We start from the raw sequence: 19,865 nt of genomic DNA, 5'->3' as shown, positions 1-19,865 counted from the left end.
TGTAGCATGCATGTATGGTGAACCGTTATGTGATGAAGTCGGAGCATGATTTATTTATTGATTGTCTTCCTTATGAGTGGCGGTCGGGGAAGAGCGATGGTCTTTTCCTACCAATCTATCCCCCTAGGAGCATGCGTGTAGTACTTTGTTTCGATAACTAATAGACTTTTGCAATAAGTATGTGAGTTCTTTATGACTAATGTTGAGTCCATGGATTATACACACTCTCACCCTTCCACCATTGCTAGCCTCTCTAGTACCACGCAACTTTCGCCGGTACCATAAACCCACCATATACCTTCCTCAAAACAGCCACCATACCTATCTATCATGGCATTTCCATAGCCATTCCGAGATATATTGCCATGCAACTTCCATCACCATCATATACATGACTTGAGCATTCATGGTCATATTGCTTTGCATGATCGTAAGATAGCTAGCATGATGTTTTCATGGCTTGTCTGTTTTTTGATGTCATTTCTACGCTAGATCATTGCACATCCCGGTACACCACCGGAAGCATTCATATAGAGTCATATCTATGTTCTAGTATTGAGTTGTAATATCGAGTTGTAAGTAAATAAAAGTGTGATGATCATCATTATTAGAGCATTGCCCCAGTGAGGAAAGGATGATGGAGACTATGATTCCCCCATAAGTCGGGATGAGACTCCGGACTTTACAAAAAATAAAAGAGGCCAAAGAAGCCCAAATAAAAAAAGAGGCCAAAGAAGCCCGCCAAAAAAATAAAAAAAATGAGAGAAAAAGAGAGAAGGGGCAGTGCTACTATCCTTTTTCCACACTTGTGCTTCAAAGTAGCACCATGTTCTTCATATAGAGAGTCTCTTGAGTTATCACTTTTATATACTAGTGGGAATTTTCATTATAGAACTTGTCTTGTATATTCCGATGATGGGCTTCCTCAAATGCCCGAGGTCTTCATGAGCAAGCAAGTTGGATGCACACCCACTTAGTTTCAGTTGGAGCTTTCATACACTTATAGCTCTAGTGCATCCGTTGCATGGAAATCCCTACTCACTCACATTGATATCTATTGATGGGCATCTCCATAGCCCGTTGATACGTCTAGTTGATGTGAGACTATCTTCTCCTTTTTGTCTTCTCCACCATCATATTCTATTCCACCTATAGTGCTATGTCCATGGCTCACGCTCATGTATTGCGTGAAAGTTGAAAAGGTTTGAGAACATCAAAAGTATGAAACAATTGCTTGGCTTGTCATCGGGGTTGTGCATGATGTGAATATTTTGTGTGGTGAAGATGGAGCATAGACAGACTATATGATTTTGTAGGGATAAATTTCTTTGGCCATGTTATTTTGAAAAGACATGATTGCTTTATTAGTAGGCTTGAAGTATTATTGTCTTTATGTTAAATGATAGACTATTGCTTTGAATCACTCGTGTCTTAATATTCATGCCATGATTAGACATATGATCAAGATTATGCTAGGTAGCATTCCACATCAAAAATTATCTTTTTTATCATTTACCTAGTCGAGGACGAGCGGGAATTAAGCTTGGGGATGTTGATACGTCTCCGTCGTATCTATAACTTTTGATTGTTCCATGCCAATATTCTACAACTTTCATATATTTTTGGCAACTTTTTATACTATTTTTAGGACTAACATATTGATCCAGTGCCAGTTCCTGTCTGGTGCATGTTTTTGGTTTCGCAGAATATCCATATCAAACGGAGTCCAAACGGGATAAAAACGGACGGAGATACTTTTTGGAATATTTGGAAAATTCCGGAAGGAAAATCCACGCAAGACGGTGCCCGAGGTGGTCACGAGGCAGGGGGCGCGCCTGCCCCCCTGGGCGCGCCCCCTACCCTCGTGAGCCACCCGTAAGGCGGTTGACGCTCTTATTTTGCCGCAAGAAAGCTATTTTTCGAGGGGAAATCACGGCGAAGGTTTCAGGCCAATCGGAGTTACGGATCTCCATATATACACGAAACGGTGAAACAGAGCCAGGGGAGAACGCAGAAACAGAGAGAGACAGAGAGACAGATCCAATCTCGGAGGGGCTCTCGCCCCTCCCACGCCATGGAGGCCAAGGACTAGAGGGGAAACCCTTCTCCCATCTAGGGAGGAGGTCAAGGAAGAAGAAGAAGAAGAAGGGGGGCCCTCTCCCCCTTGCTTCCGGTGGCGCCGGAGTGCCACCGGGGTCATCATCATCACTGTCATCTTCACCAACAACTTCACCGCCTTCACCACAAACTCTTCCCCCCTCTATGCAGCGGTGTAACCTCTCTCTTACCCACTTTAATCTCTACTTAAACATGGTGCTCAACGCTATATATTATTTCCCTATGATGTATGGCTATGCTATGATGTTTGAGTAGATCTGTTTTGTCCTAATGGCTATTTAATGATCAAGATTGGTTTGAGTTGCATGTTTTACTATTGGTGTTGTCCTATGGTGCTCTCCGTGTCGCGCAACCGTGAGGGATTCCCGTTGTAGGGTGTTGCAATATGTTTATGATTTGCTTATGGTGGGTGGCGTGAGTGAACAGAAGCACAGACCCGAGTAAGTAGGTTGTTTGCGTATGGGATAAAGAGGACTTGATGCTTTAATGCTATGGTTGGGTTTTACCTTAATGAATCTTTAGTAGTTGTGGATGCTTGCTAGAGTTCCAATCATAAGTGCATATGATCCAAGTAGAGAAAGTATGTTATCTTATGCCTCTCCCTCAAATAAAATTGTAATAATGATTACCGGTCTAGTTATCGATTGCCTAGGGACAAATAACTTTCTCGTAACAACAAACTCTCTACTAAACCTAACTTAGTTGTGTATTTATCTAAACAGGCCCTACTTTTTGTTTACTTGCTCTTTATTATCTTGAATACCTATCCAACAACACCTACAAAGTACTTCTAGTTTCACACTTGTTCTAGTTAAAGTGAACATCAAGCGTGCGTAGAGTTGTATCGGTGGTCGATAGAACTTGAGGGAATATTTGTTCTACCTTTAGCTCCTCGTTGGGTTCGACACTCTTACTTATCGAAAGAGGCTAAAATTGATCCCCTATACTTGTGGGTTATCAATGGGTTTGGTCCTTGAGTCACAGAACAAAGCAGCAAGTTGAATGGGATGCTGGTCGAGGACAAGATTCATTGAGTGGAGCTGGATAAAAAAGAATGCAAAAACAATTGGCAAGATGTATTTCCTGTAGTGAAATCGGTGACACCGATTTGTATGGTTCGGTTGTACCGAGAGGATTCGGTTGGACCGAAAGCATCAGACCGGTGAGAACGAGTTCATCGCAGAGAAAACACTTGTCACCTCAGCTCACTAGACAAGTAAGATCTCACAAGGATTTGCAAGGAATTAACTAAAAGATTTGCAATGAATTGGATGCAAGGAATGCAGAACAGAAAATAAAAGAGAAGAAACTAAAAAGAAGTCTAGATGAAGTTGGAAACAAATATGCATGAGACAAATGCAAGAGCACGAAAAAAGGAACACAGGAGAACGTCATCTAGAATTGGTCGGCGACAAAGTCACCTATGTTAGAGTATATTGACTTAGGAGTCAAGTGAGATCACTTGATCATAGGTCATACTCATCGTTTTAAGCTCAAAATGGGGTTACCATTTTTCGTTTAAGCTTTTTGATGTATTCACATCTTGTCAAGTTTCTTTGATTCATGACTTGGAGTAAAGCTTCTCTAAGATGGAATAATATACCTTGGGTGGTGGCGTTGATCATGATCATGTAGTTGAACTTGTGTGGGTTTCTCAAGGTTGATGTAGCTCATCGAGAGTTGGGAGCACCAATTGGAGTTTGAGTTCATCTACCTACATGGGTTAGTTTTTGCAAGGAAGAGCACTTGTATATCCAAAATGACAATCATGAAACTCAACATAAAATTTGTCAAAGGATATGTTTGAATGGTTGCGTGCTTCCTTGTCTTCATACACCATTGTGTAGAGACTTGGTGATATAGAAATTGCTCAAGATGTGAGTGAGTTGCAATCTCATAGATTTAGATTCATCCAAGTAACTTGCATGTATCAAATGGAGTTCCTACTCCAAGTTTGAAGCATCAATGATGTTCAATTCACCTCTTAACCTGCAAAACACTTTCTCATCAAGTGATTTCGTGAATATATCAGCTAACTGCTTTTCTGTGCGAACATGCCTAAGATTAATGTCCCCTTTGGCAACATGATCTCGGATGAAATGATGACAAACTTCAATGTGCTTAGTTCGAGAATGTTGCACGGGATTGTGAGCAATCTTAATAGCACTTTCATTGTCACAAAGTAATGGAACATGTTCCACAAATATCCCATAATCTTTAAGAGTTTGGGTCATCCAAAGTAATTGAGCACAACATGATCAAGCGGCAATGTATTCTGCTTCAGCGGTGGATAAGTATACCGAGTTTTGTTTCTTGGAAGACCAAGACACAAGAGATCTACCAAGAAATTGACAAGTACCCGAAGTGGACTTTCTATCAACCTTGTCACCGGCATAGTCTGAGTCGGAGTAGCCAACAAGATCAAAGGAGGCCCTCTTTGGGTACCAAATGCCAAAATTTGGTGTATGGATTAAGTATCTCACTATCCTTTTCACGGCCTTAAGATGACATTCTTTAGGAGCGGCTTGATATCGTGCACACATGCACACACTTAGCATAAAATCGGGACGTGAAGCACATAGATATAACAATGAACCAATCATAGAGTGATAAACCTTTTGATCAACTGGTTCACCATCTTTGGTTAAATCAAGATGTCCACTAGTAGGCATGGGTGTAGTCATACCTTTGCATTCTTGCATATTGAACTTCTTGAATAAGTCCTTGGTGTACTTCGTTTGAGAGACAAAGGTACCTTCCTTAGTTTGCTTGATTTGCAAACCAAGAAAGAATTTGAGTTCACTCATCATTGACATCTCAAACTTCTCCGACATTAGCTTTCCAAACTTTTCACTAAAATGAGGGTTAGTTGATCCAAATATAATATCATCGACATAAATTTCGCACACAAATAGTTCTCCATTAACCCTTTTAGTAAAAAGAGTATAATCTATTTTTCCAATTTCAAAGCCTTTTTCAATAAGAAACTTGGTCAAGCATTTAAACCATGCTCTAGGAGCTTGTTTAAGCCCATAAAGAGCTTTGTGAAGTTTGTAAACATGATTAGGTTTCTTAGGATTGACAAATCCGGGAGGTTGCTTAACATAAACTTCCTCCTCTATTTCACCATTCAGAAAAGCACTTTTAATGTCCATTTGGTACAAGGTGATATCATGATGATTAACATAGGCAAGTAAGATGCGAATGGACTCAAGTCTAGCAACGGGAGCATATGTCTCACCATAGTCCATACCTTTGACTTGAGTGTAGCCTTGGGCGACGAGACGTGTTTTGTTGCGAACTACTTGTCCATCTTCATCTTGCTTGTTGCGAAACACCCATTTGGTACCGATGATGTTGTGGTTGTTGTCGGGCTTCTCAACTAATGTCCAAACTTGATTTATCTCAAAGTTGTGCAGCTCTTCATGCATGGCATTTATCCAATCCGGATCTTCCAAAGCTTCTTCAACCTTCATAGGTTCAATGATAGAGATGAATGAATAGTGTTCACAAAACTTAGATAAACAAGTTTTTGAGCAAGTGATTCTCCTGGTTTGGATATCATTGTAGATTTGCTCGACGGGGTGGTCTTTAGCAATTCTTGCTCGAACTCGTGAAAGCTTTTGTTTGCATCTTGGTTGAACATCTTCTTCATCTTGTTCTTCTTCTTGGCCTTCTTCGTTGTTGATGTTGTCGTTCTCTTGTCGTGGTGGAGAAGGAGGTTGTTGGCGTTCATCTTGGTGCACTTCCTCGTTTTCTTCATCTTGGTGTGTCCCACTTGTGGATGCTTCCGTATCAACTCTTGGTTCACCTTGTCTTGAGGTAGAAGCTTCCACCTGGACGGACGAGGTACTCTCCTTCACCTCCGTTGGACGAATCTTGCCAATAGACAAGTCTTGGATTGCTTCTGAAAGGTCTTTATCTCCTACATCAATTGGTAATTGCTCTACTTGCAAGCCGTTAGATTCATCAAACTTCACATCTACCGTCTCTTCAACCTTTCGGGTGAAATTATTGTAGACACGGTATGCGTGAGAGTTTGAGCCATAACCAAGTAGGAAACCTTCATGAGACTTAGGAGCAAATTTAGAACAATGATGCTTATCAAGAATGTAGCACTTTGACCCGAATACTCGAAAGTATCCAACTTGTGGTTTGTTACCAGTGAGGAGCTCGTATGTCGTCTTGCCGACTAGCTTGTGAAGATACAAGCGATTTGTTGCATGACAAGTTGTCTCAACCGCTTCCGCCCAAAAGTGCTTTGGCATCTTGTACTCATCAAGCATTGTTCTCGCCATTTCGATGAGTGTCCGGTTCTTCCTCTCAACAACTCCATTGTGTTGAGGTGTGTACGTAGCCGAGAACTCAAGTGAAATCCCTTATTCGTCAAGAAAGGTGTCCACATTTCCGTTCTTGAACTCCGTTCCGTTGTCGCTGCGAACCTTCTTGATTTTCACTTCAAATTGATTTTGGGCCTTCCTAGCAAAGTTTTTGAAGATCTTTTGGACCTGCGATTTATCATCGAGAAAGAACACCCACGTAAATCTTGAAAAATCATCAACTATAACTAGACCAGAAGAATTTCCACCGAGACTTTTGTAAGCGTTGGGACCAAAAATATCCATGTGAAGTAGCTCGAGTGGTCTCCTTGTGGTCATGATGTTCTTCACGGGATGCCTTCCTCCAACCTTTTTACCTACTTGACAAGCACTGCAAAGTCTATCCTTATCAAATATGACATCGTTCACGCCAAGGATATGATTTCCTTTAATAAGCTTGTCAAGGTTTCGCATACCAACATGACCTAATCGTCTATGCCATAACCAACCTTTAGAAGATTTAGCAATTAAGCAAGTTCTAGGTGAGTCTTTTTAGTGAAATCAACAATGTAAAGATCACCTCTGCGTATACCGGTAAAGATTATTTTATGATTCTCTCTATGAAACACTTGGCAATCTACTTCAGTAAATAGGACATTGAAACCGAAATCAGCAAGTCTAGATATTGAAAGTAAATTGTAGCCAAGGGATTCAACGAGCGTGACATTTTGTATGGAGCTATCATGTGAGATGGCCACCTTACCTAGGCCAACCACCTTACCCTTTGAGTTATCACCAAATGTTACATACTTTCGAGGGCCGTTGAGGGAGTCCTGGATTAGGGGGTCTTCGGACAGCCGGACTGTATCCTTTGGCCGGACTGTTGGACTATGAAGATACAAGATTGAAGACTTCGTCCCGTGTCCGGATGGGACTCTACTTGGCGTGGAAGGCAAGCTAGGCAATACGGATATGTATATCTCCTCCTTTGTAACCGACCTTGTGTAACCCTAGCCCCCTCCAGCGTCTATATAAACCCGAGGGTTTTAGTTTGTAGGACAATAGACAATCATACCATAGGATAGCTTCTAGGGTTTAGCCTCTCCGATCTCGTGGTAGATCAACTCTTGTACTATTCATATTGTCAAGAAAAATCAAGCAGGACGTAGGGTTTTACCTCCATCAAGAGGGCCCGAACCTGGAAAACATTGTGTCCCCTGCCTCCTATTACCATCCGCCTTAGACGCACAGTTCAGGACCCCCTACCCGAGATCCGCCGGTTTTGACACCTACATTGGTGCTTTCATTGAGAGTTCCTCTGTGACATCGTCGTAAGGAAGGATGCCTCATCTCGTTGTTAAAAACAACATTACCTCCGGGGGAGCCCTGGCTGTCGGCCAAACTCTCTGTCTAGGCAGTTTCGTCATGACCGCCTGTTCGGCTGCTGCACCAACGATGACTTCTCGGGTCATCGAAAACAGCCTCCACGTCGGCTCGGAATTCACCGAGCAGATGGATCCAATGGAGCACTCTTCTCTAAACGAGCTCTTGGATCGCATCGCCGCCTTGGGAGTCGCTACGGACTATGATCGGATTGGGCTTAAACCCGATCAAAGGGAGATTAACTCTCCACCGGTCACCCATCATGTTGTGGTGGTGGAGGAACAATGCGCCGATTCTTCCTCCATCTTGAGGACTAACTATGTCCGAATTCCTGAGCTCTCCGAGCCGGATACCCGTTTATGGGAGGACATCACCCAAACCCTGAACCTAGAGTCAGGCAGCGGGCCAGACTCATTGGGCAACATCCCGGAATCCGAACTTCCAAGATCGAAAACTCCTCGGCCCCTAGGTCTCAGATCGGGTAGGGGTTCAGACTCAAAAACACCCACCCACATAGACATAAACGATCTTTCCCACATCAGGCAAGAGCCCCATGAAACAGTACATCATTATTGGGCCAGATTCGTCCTTGTGATGAACAAGGTTAAGGACTGCCGCGAGGAAGACGCAGTCTCACTTTTCTGCAATAACTGCACGGACAAGGGAATCCTTAACGCCATAAATCGCCATGACATATCATGCTTCGCCGACTTGGCGTCCATAGTACGAAAGTACTGTGCGATGGAAAGTGCCTGGAAAACCGAAACGAAATTTTGGGATAATCCGGCTACGAATATACACCTAGTCCGAGGTAAAAGGGTGGACTATCATAAGACACCCGAGTTAATTACAAAGAAGCAAAAACCCTCTACAGGGCATGGAACCATATTGGAGGGATGGCTTAACGGACCCTGCAAAATTCATAGCACAACGGACACCATACCAACGCACAACCTTAGAGCATGTTGGATACTCCGGCAGGTGGCCAAAAGTGGTGAGGATCTTCTCATCCCAAATACCACAGAGCACCATCCCGTGGATAACAATACGGTATTAACAGTTTTTGAAACCTTCGCATCAAATAATAGGCGCAAGCAAACACTCCGCAGCCTCGCCGAAATCTGCCACGTAGCAGCAATGAATCCATGGAGTGACACGGCTATTACCTTCAGTGCCAGTGACGAACCTAAATTCCAAACTGCTCGAGCACCAGCCGCACTGGTCCTCAGTCCAATTGTGGATGGCTTTCGACTCACCAAAGTACTCATGGACGGCGGCAGTGGATTAAACCTCATCTACGAGGAAACTCTTCAAAAAAATGGAAATAGACTGAAACCGCATTGAGCAAAGTAGCACAACCTTTAGAGGAATCATCCCCAGTCGGGAAGCATGCTGTGCTGGGAAAATCACAATAGATGTGGTATTCGGCAAGCCGGAGAACTATAGGTCCGAAGAAATTACATTCCAAGCGGCCCCGTTCAGTAGTGGATATCACGCCCTTCTAGGGCGGGAGGCATTCACGATCTTCCAAGCCATGCCCCATTATGGGTACATGAAGCTCAAAATGCCCGGGCCCAATGGAATCATCACTCTCGCTAGTGATCCGGACACAGCACTCCGCGCCGAAAACAAAACAGCTGCATTGGCCCTCGAAGCATTATCCGAAGCCCTTTCGGCCGAGGAATTAACTGCGCTACGCTCCACGGTAGACAGGGACAATGTAATACTTGACAAGAGATCCAAGTCCACCTCTTCTAAACCAGCGGATGAAATAGTCAAATTCCAAGTCCACCCAACGGACCCTACAAAAACAGCCTCCATTGGGGCACAGTTAAGCCCCGCCGTGGACGCCGCACTACGAGATTTCCTGTGCGGAAATTGGGACATATTCGCCTGGCACCCCTCAGACATGCCAGGAATCCCACGCAGGCTGGCTGAGCACAGCCTCAATATCCTGAAGGGATTCAAGCCGGTCAAGCAGGCTCTTCGGCGTTTCTCTGAACCTAAGAGACAGGCCATGGGAGAGGAACTAGCCAAGTTATTGGAGGCCGGATTCATTAGAGAAATAAAACACCCGGACTGGCTAGCAAACCTGGTGATGGTACCAAAGAAGGACAAATCATGGAGCCTATGTGTCGATTTCAAGGACCTCAACAAGGCTTGCCCAAAGGATACCTTCCCCCTCCCCCGCATTGATCAAATTATTGATGATACCGCAGGACACGAGTCATTGTGTTTCCTCGACGTATACTCCGGCTACCACCAAATCAAGATGGCGGAGTCCGACCAAGCCGCAACGTCATTTATAACACCATACGGCCCCTTCTGTTTCAACACAATGCCTTTTGGGCTCAAAAACGCCGGCGCAACATATCAGCACATGATCCAGACATGTCTGGAGAAACAGACCGGCAAAACAGTAGAGGCATACGTAGATGATGTGGTTGTTAAAACCAAACACGTCGACTCTCTGATAGACGACTTGAGGCTCACATGTGACAACCTCCGAACATACGACATCAAGCTCAATCTGGAAAAATGCGTTTTCAGCGTACCAGCAAGAAAGCTCCTGGGCTTCATTGTCTCCAGTAGAGGGATTGAAGCTAATTCAGCCAAAATCCGAGCTCTGTCACAGTTGGCTATCCCAACGGACCTCAAACAAATCCAGAAACTAACTGGATGTGTGGCGGCTCTAAGCCGCTTTATCTCCCGCTTAGGAGAAAAGGCATTACCCCTTTATCGCCTCCTTTGGCGCACCGAACACTTTGAGTGGATGGACACTGCCACAGCCGGATTGGAAGAAATAAAAGCCATACTGGCAACCAACCCAATCCTGGCCGCGCCAAACATCGGCGAACCAATGTTGTTGTACATTGCGGCGACTCATCAAGTTGTAAGCGCAGTGCTCCTCGTCGAACGAGAGGCTGACGGACATAAATTCCCTCTTCAAAAGCCGGTATACTATGTATCCACTGTCCTCACTCCATGCAAATCACGGTACCCACATTATCAAAAGATAGCCTATGCGGTATTCATGGCATCCCGGAAGCTGCGACACTACTTTCAAGAGTGTTCGATTACAGTAGCCTCGGAAGTGCCACTTAACGATATTATAAACAACCGCGACGCTACGGGCCGGATTGCCAAATGGGCCATTGAGCTCCTCCCATTCGACATAACATACATACCTCGGTGAGCCATTAAATCGCAAGTATTGGCCGACTTTGTCACCGAATGGACGGAAGCTGAACTCCCTAAAGAGTACTGCGCATACTCCAATTGGACCATGCACTTCGACGATTCCAAAATGTTGGCTGGTCTAGGGGCTGGCGTCGTCCTGACGTCCCCAACCGGAGATACCGTTCAGTACGTACTGCAAATATTGTATACAGAATCCAACAACGCAGCCGAATACGAAGCTCTGTTGCATGGTCTTCGGATGGCAGTCTCCATGGGCATTCAACGCCTGGAGGTGCGCGGGGATTCAAACCTCGCAATATCCCAAATAAATGGGGACTTTGATGCCAAGGATCCGAAAATGGCGGCCTATCGAAATGTCGTCCTAAAGATGTCAGCTCGGTTCGAGGGGCTCGAATTTCACCATGTGGCTTGGGAAAACAATCAGGCGGTGGATATCCTCGCCCGCATCGGCGCAAAACGCGTGCGGTTCCCCCCAACATCTTTTTGGAGAGGTTGTTTAAGCCATCGGTGGTATGGGAAGGGGACACCGGTAACAATAGTCCGGACCCGGCCAAAACACCCGATACCGAACACTCTGACATAATCGGAGGCTCTGCCACCGAAATAACACCTTCAGCCCACGTAATAATGGTCGTCATCGCCCCGTGGACAGAACCATTCCTGGCCTACCTAACAAGGCAGGAACTTCCTGAGGACCAAAATGAGGCACGCTGCATAGTGCGGCGATCTAAAGCCTACAAGGTCCACGAGGGAGAGCTATATAAGAAAAGCACTACCGTAGTCCTTCAAAGGTGCATCTCCGAAGAGGAAGGGCGGAAGCTTTTGGCAGAAATTCACACCGGACTTGGCGGCCACCACGCCGCAGCCCGGGCCCTTGTAAGCAAGGCCTTCCATACAGGTTTTTATTGGCCGACGGCCCGGGCAGACGCACAGGACTTGGTCCAACGCTGCATCGGTTGCTAGCTTTTTGCAAACCAAAGCCATATGCCACCCACCGCCCTCCAAACAATCCCCATTACCTGGCCTTTCGCGGTCTGGGGGCTTGACATGGTTGGACCCCTTAAAGGGGGAACCCATAAGAAAAAATACTTACTGGTCATGGTGGATAAATTCACCAAATGGATAGAAGCCAAACCTGTTAAGACAGCAGAATCTGGACCGGTGATAGACTTCATATCCGGGGTCGTACACCGTTATGGCGTCCCTCACAGCATCATCACTGACAATAGCACGGATTTCACGGCCGACAAGGTAAAACTCTGGTGCAGCAACATGGGCATCAAGCTTGATTATGCTTCTGTCTATCACCCACAAACCAACGGCCAAGTTGAGCGAGCAAATGGTCTTATCATGAGCGGCATTAAACCCAGATTAGTGCGGTCCTTAACGGAGTCTAACACGCACTGGGTAGAGGAGCTTGACTCCGTACTCTAGGGGCTGCGGACCACGCCGAATCGTAGTACCGGATATACACCCTTCTTTATGGTGTATGGCGCAGAGGCAGTCCTGCCCTGCGACATAATTCATGACTCACCTCGAGTGCGCATGTATGAAGAAAGAGAAGCCGAGCTCAATTGGCAGGACAGTCTGGACACCCTGGAGGAGGAGCGCGACATGGCAAAAGCCCGTTCTGCATTTTATCAACAACAGGTTCGCAGATACCAAAGCAGAGAAGTACGGGCCAAAACTTATAACGTTAGCGAATTAGTTCTACGCCTGCCGGAGAAGAAAAAGTCCAAGCTCAAGCCCAAATGGGAAGGTACCTTCATTATTGACCAAGTTCTGACCGGTGGAGCGTACCGTCTGCGGGATGCATCGAATAATCGACTTGGGCCGAACCCATGGAACGCAGCCAGGCTCCGAAGATTCTACGTCTAGCGCTGGACTCTATGTTTGTCTCCTTCCTCTGCCCATTTTTTGAATATATATTATCTGTCTTTTTTCACTTTCTTTCTTTTATTCTTTCTCACGGCCTTCAAGGCCCAGCTTGTGCCTCGTTTGCACATTATAGATACGCTAACCGCGCTCATTATACCTGGGGCTTCTTACACAGAAGCTTAATTATCCATCTGGGCTTCATGCCCAGCACATGTGTTACTCTTCCACATGTAACTTTTCTTCGCCATTATATGCATCGATATGAGTTAAGTTCTGGCCAAGCTGGGTTGCCTGGCTCTTGTATTTATGCCCTACGTTCCCGTTAATTCAGCTAGGGCATAAGGGGAGCACCTCTGCGATTGTTACTGCCATGTCAGCCGGATGTGTACCTCAGACTGGGTGAAGCCGAAAGCTAGCGTTCTTAAGGGAATATTCGGTCGGTGAACAAAAGATGATTTTGATTTATTTATTTTCCATATGTGCCCCCAGATGTTTTTCCTGCGTTTCCTCTTGCAGTCCGGACATGCATTTTAGGGCATGCATACCCAGGGAAAGGAACCCTTAACGGAACTATTCTCCCTGGAAGATGTTTCTTACTACCCATGTAATATAACATAACTAGTTGGGCACTTGTCTGTTCAAGCACTAATGACCCCTACGCCTGGTCTCCACGCATACCCCGGTTCTTATATAACTGAGCGGGTATTCGGATACACTCCGGACTATCGGGTCCCGAGGTTTAAGCAAAAAGGTCCGCCATGACAAATGATCTACAATCCGGCTAGAAGGCATTATACATGTCATTTTAATTACATAGTCATGTAGAGTGACTAAATTCCTCTTCTATACAATCCAACAAGCGGTCTAGCCTACAATCCTGTTGGGAATACTTTGCGGCTAATTATACTTGCCCATAGACTAAGCTAACAGGGATCTCTTTCCCGTCGGGCCCCACAGGTCCGACCTCGGCCATGTGATTTGGGTCAGCCTTGGTATACCGCGTCTTCACCATGGCCCAGGCTTCCCTGGCACCTTGACGGCAGGCAGATATCTTCCATAATTAGAAGCCTCGCCGTGCTCCCTTGAGCTTCTCCACAAGCTCTCCAATGCCTTCTGGCAGGGAGACGGATGGCCACAAGGCCTGGGCAATACCTTGCATCACCTGCTGAACTTGTTCGTGCAGTTGTGAGAGCTCGGTTAGAAGATCACCCGCAGACCCGGGCATCTCCTCCGCGGGACGACCCGTCAGCATACCTGCAGACATAACTCTGTTAGCTGGCTTCTTCGCCGTCCCCTTTATTAAGGGTTCGTTCAAGCACTTACTAAATATGGCGCGTCGAAGCCGCTTATTCTCCTTCTCAGAGTCCACCAGCTGGGCTCGAACATCTTTCAGTTCCATGCTCAGCTTGGTATTGGCGTCTTGGAGATTGTTTTTCTCCCGCCTGACCTCAGTCAGCACGCATTCGCCAGCCTTTAGCTGTCGTACGGCGTGCTGCTCCTCCGGATTCTCTCTGGATTTATCTGCAACATATATTATTAGATCTGCAGCCATGCCGCACGCTATATGGTACTTATCATTCTTTAAAAGAAATGTTACTAGCTGGGGACTTTTTAGGTTCCTTCAATGCGGCAACAGCAGCCCGAAGTTGGGTCTTGCATTCCTCCAGCTCCTGTGATAGTCGACTATTCTTCTATGTAAGAACCTGCACAATAAGATGATCCTTAAATCAGTTTTGCTAACTGTTTCAAGTCTCAGGGGCTACTGATACATATAATTGTCAGATTTTCTTACCCGTACATCCTTTACATACTGGTCTGTGGCTCTGGCTAGACCACTTTGAGCAGCACGGAGGTACGCCTCTCCAGAATTGAAGGCATCAAATGCCTCTGGTGAGAAGCAAGTATCGCGGAGTGCGGCCCGGCGACGCCTATGATTCATGGCGCTCTCCACTTCTGAATGTGTAGCGGATAGCCTATCCGCATCCTCTGTAGGGGGACTATCCGGCGTCCGCCCCATGTCAGCTTCCGCCTCTATGTCCAGTCCTGGAGCCCGACTGGTGGAAGCATGATCGGCAGCCTCGCCGGACACATTCCGGCGAGCGTTTTTTTGTTAAAGAAACATGGATGTCATTACATTTCAAGAAAGACGACAACCACGGAGCGGGGTTTCTGTCATACCTTTGCGTCGGTGTCTCCGTCCTAACCGCCTTCCTTTTTGGCCTGCCCGGCCTCGGTGCCTCTTGTTGGCGAGTTGCTGCGGGTTCGGCATGGCATCCCAAATTCCTTCCCTGTAAAAGCATTGTCGGCGTTCTGGGAACGGGGGTCCCCAGACTTGCCTGCCTGCGGCGTGGCTCAAGCGGGGGGCCCAGCGCGGCCCATCTTCATCAGCTCAAGCTCAAGACCCTCGCAAGGGGCCAAGCCTCGCGGGGCGGACGACAAAAAGCTTCCTCAGAGGCAGCCTCATTAGGCAGGCTCGCGAGAAGGCGGAGAGATCAAGGCAGGGCTACCTTGCGAGGAGCCCGTGACGCAAGCCATGACGATCGAGACCAGGCGGGCGCCAGGCGGGCATCGGCCTGCGCAGTGTCCTTGTTTCCCCTTTGGTGCAAAGGGGGCAAGCACAGGCCAAGGCATCGGGCAAAGGTTACCATTATGGTGCAACGAGACCAAGACCAACAGAGCGGCATGATGGAGGTCACCGTGGAGCCCAAGATGGCATCATCACCAGAGCTTTTGGCAGCCGAGGACCACCTTTGGTCAGGATAACTTGTACTAGATGTTCCCCTTCAAAATGGCCAATTGTTGGCGCCCTTCCCGCTCATTATTTGGGGAGAGGCCCAGGGCCTCTATAAATAGAGCTAGCCACCCCGGAGGGATGAAAGAGAGACAACCAAGAGGGACATTGAGAGAGTGAGACAGAGAGAGATCTGATAGAACCCTAGTAGAGAAAGAGAGAGGCGACTGAACTCGCCCAAGCAGTTCATCGCACCAGCTCAAGAACACCTCTCGCGAGGTTGTTCTTCCCTTGTACTGTTCATCATCAGCCCCCGAGGCAATCCACCACACCACACACTGGAGTAGGGTATTACACCACAACGGTGGCCCGAACCAGTATAAATCTCGTGCCCCTTGTGTTGTTCGTTGTTTCCAGCTTAGATCACGCGAGGAGATTGGATGTAGATCGGTAGGGGAGAGATCTCCGCGCGCACCCCAGTGTTCGAACCTCAAGGGTCTGCCGGAACCCGAAATCCGACATTTGGCACGCCAGGTAGGGGTGCACCGGAATCTTTCTTCCACTGTTCGCGTGTGATCTTCCGTCGTGTCCATGGCTGACGCTCGTCGGGCTCGCGCCCAGCACCGGGCTGCTCTCGCCACCCGCGTCGCCCAGACGACGCCCATCGGCGGACGCCCTTGTCGTTCCCCGTCGCCTGCCGCCAATGCCGCCACCGGCCCGGTGGGGAACGACCAGCAGGCCTCGTCCCAGCATCCTTCGGTGCGGCGGGAGGGCCGCACCGCCACACCGTCGCTGACTCCAGCCGCTTCGTCGTCCCATGCCCATCGCGCCCCCACAGATGCGCACGTCGCGCTGCTCCTGGCAAGAGAGCTCTTGCACTACTGCCCCGTCGACGACCTCTATGAAGACTGGCTCGCCCGCATCACTGAGCTCGTCAGCGCCGCAGGGGGCTCCCCCTTGCCGTCCTTATCGCTGCCTCGCCCTCCATTCCGTGCAGGAGGCGAGGATCAGGAGGTGCCTCCACCACCTCCTCCCCAAGAAGGCGCCCTGGCTCCAAGGCGCGCAGCCCCAAGGCGAGACCCTCCATGTCTAGCGCCTGCGCAGCAAGAAAGGAGCTGCCAAGAGATCCCTCGTCCCCAAGAAGGTGCCCGCGCGCTCCCAGCGCCGGCGCGCCAAGATCGCGTCCCTGCACCTCCACGCCAAGACCCCGCGCTGCTCCAAGCGGCGGCGCGCGGCAATCCCCAGGAGCAAGCCCAGTACTAGCAAAAGGCACCAGTGGCCACAGCAGGCTGTCATGCCCTCACCCCCTAGCTACGCGGCGTCGCATGGCCAGGCAAGTTCAAGCCTGACCTGCCCCCTCGTTATGATGGCACGGCGGACCCTGCGGAGTTCCTGCAGCTCTACGAGCTATGCATCGAAGCCGCCAACAGAGACGAAAGGGCCATGGCGAACTGGTTCGCCATGGCGCTCAAGGACGGGGCCCGCACCTGGCTCCTGAACCTGGCTCCTGGCACAATCTCCTCCTAGGACGAGATGCGCACTCGCTTCATCGCCAACTTCCAGGGCACTCACGACCGGCCCCCGGCCATGAGCGATCTGCGCCGCATCAAGCAGCGGCAAGGGGAAACCCTGCAGAAATACATCCAGCACTTCAACAACGCTCGCCTCAAGATCCCCAAGGTGACTGAAGAAGCCATCATCTCAGCCTTCTCCGATGGCGTACACGACGTCAAGATGAAGGAGGAGCTAGCGATCCATGAAGACCTGTGCACATCCCTGGAGCTGTTCAACTTGGCAACCAAGTGCGCCAGGGCTGAGGAAGGGCGCCTTTCCCTCCTCGAACTCCCGGCTGCCGACCCAGAAGAGAAGAAGCCCAAGGCCAAGGACGTGAAGCGCAAGGGGGCTGCCGTGCTTGCAGCGGAGCCAGACACCAAGCGAGGCAGGGATCAGCCTGAGTCATCCAAGGGCAGCCGGTACTGCGTGTACCACGACCTCCACACCCACAACACCAACGAATGTCAAGAGCTTAGGGTCGTGAGAGATGAACGTGTCGGCCGACGCCCCAAGCGCAACGACAGGGGCTATGGCCGAGGAGGAGGAAGAGGTGGCGGACGATGGGAAGACCGTGGCCCTCGCCAAGGGTGGCATGACCGACCTCGCGAGGATCACTGGCAGGACCAGCTCGCGAGGGAGGCTGGAGAGGTCAGCCTCGTGAGGATCGCCCGCATGACAACGCAGGCCTTCCTCCTTTGCCGCCACCGCCAAGGAGGAACGAAGACCAACATCAAGACAAGGGAGCTGGGGGCTTCCAGGAGCCGCGCGCAATCGCTTGCATCTTGGGTGGCGCGCAGGCCTCAGCCTCACAGCGCATCTTCAAGCAGTTTGCTCGTGAGGTGAATGCAGTCCTCCCCAAGCTTGAGGCCACGCGCCCTCTTAGGTGGTCTGCGTGCGCTATCATGTTCAGCTCAGCGGATCAGCTCAGGTGCGCGGCAACGATCGGAGTCCTCCCGATGCTTTTCTCCCCGGTCATCAGCAACGTGCAGGTCACCAGGACCCTCATTGACGGCGGAGCAGGACTCAACGTCCTGTCCGTCGAGACGTTCGACAATCTCCAAGTACCGTACGATCACCTTCAGCCAACCAAGCCCTTCTCAAGAGTCACTGATGGTTCCACTCTTCCAATAGGGTAGGTTCGCCTTCTAGTCACCTTCGGGCAGCGCAACAACTACCGCACCGAGCTCATCGACTTTGACGTTGCCCACATCCGTCTGCCATACAATGCCATCCTCGGGTACCAAGCCCTGGCCAAGTTCATGGCAGTGACTCACCATGGGTACAATGTCCTCAAGATGCCAGGAAGCGGTGGAGTCATCACCGTACCCTGTGAAGAAAGGGACGCAGTGTGTTCACTTGAGCGCGTGTTCCAAGCCACAGCAATCGAAGACCCGGACCACAGAAACGGAAGACTTCCCAAGGCGACCCTCAAGAAGAAGAAGGTTTCGTCTGGCCCAAGCCATCAGGAGGCAGGCGCCTCCGGAGGTGTTGCGTCAGGATCTGCGCCCAATCACGGAGCGCCACCCTCTCTCGCATAGGAAGGCGCGCCCAGCGCCCTCCTCAGGCAGGGCTCGGGGGCTCTTTCTTGGAGAGCCACCGACTTTGCCAAGGTCGCGAGGGAGGCGCTCGGGCACCACTTGGAGGGGTGCTTCCAGGCACGTTTCCCTCAGGAAGGTACAAGGCAAGGAAAACCAAACCCTCATGAGTTCATCGCAAGAAACACCCAGGAGCTACAGGAATCGAGAGTCATGCGCGGTAGCCGTCGCCTGCCCACTGTAACCCCACATCTAGGCGAGGATGGTGGGTTGCGCGTCTGCATTGACGTGCCAGGGCTCAACCGAGCCGCGTCTCTGGAGCGCCTCTGGGCTTCGCACGCGGGGCGTTGCGAGGGTCCACCTCACAGCTATGTTCGCATGCCTTTCGGCCTGCCGAACACGGTCGCCGCTCATCAGTGCCTGTTGAGGAGCATTCTGGAGGCTCAGGAGGTCAGGCATGGTGCGGTCCTGGTGGAGATGGAGAAGGCCCTCGGAAACCCACCAGTGCCCCCGGAGCGTCTCGAGGCTCCTGGGCCTGGGGGCTCGTAAGGATCGACATCTTCATCGCGCATCGACCGCTTCTTCAGCATCACTTCAACTTCAACGACACCAGGTGACATCTTTCTAAGTTCCGTTTTTAGCTGGGAGCGCCCACAAGGCCGCATCATTCCCAGGTCGCGTGGGTCCATCCCTGCGGCATATGTATCTGTTTTGCTTACGCTCTTTACTTACCTTGTTGGGGGCGCCCCTCGGCCTGCATCATCCCCGAGCTGCTCGGGCCTAGCCCTGCGGCGTTTGCTTTTCCCGCGTCTACTTAAAATGAATTTGCTCTTTCGCGCTTAATTGTCACCTACTACTTATCGCGGACTTCTCCGCTTTCATGCAAAGCGCTTGCACGTTAAAAGGGGGGTACCTAAGCATCGCGACTCATGGGCTCCTACTGGCTCTCCAGCCCTCACCCCCTGGCCTTGACCCACGGCATCGCGACCTGTCATACCAGCGGCGGCTGAGCTCGCTCGGGGCCGGGACGTGAGGACATAGAGCATTTGCATTCTAACCACCCTGCAGGAACACACCATTGATAAAGGCCCAGATCCAGGCGCAACCCGCCTCAAGGTAGGGCCTCGTGAGTCCCGTGCTGGCTCA

Source organism: Triticum urartu, chromosome 4A (genome assembly GCF_056163025.1).
Source record: "Triticum urartu cultivar PI428250 chromosome 4A, HENAU_Tu73, whole genome shotgun sequence".
Classification (NCBI taxonomy): Eukaryota; Viridiplantae; Streptophyta; class Magnoliopsida; order Poales; family Poaceae; genus Triticum; species Triticum urartu.
Note: the sequence above shows the minus strand (reverse complement) of the source record.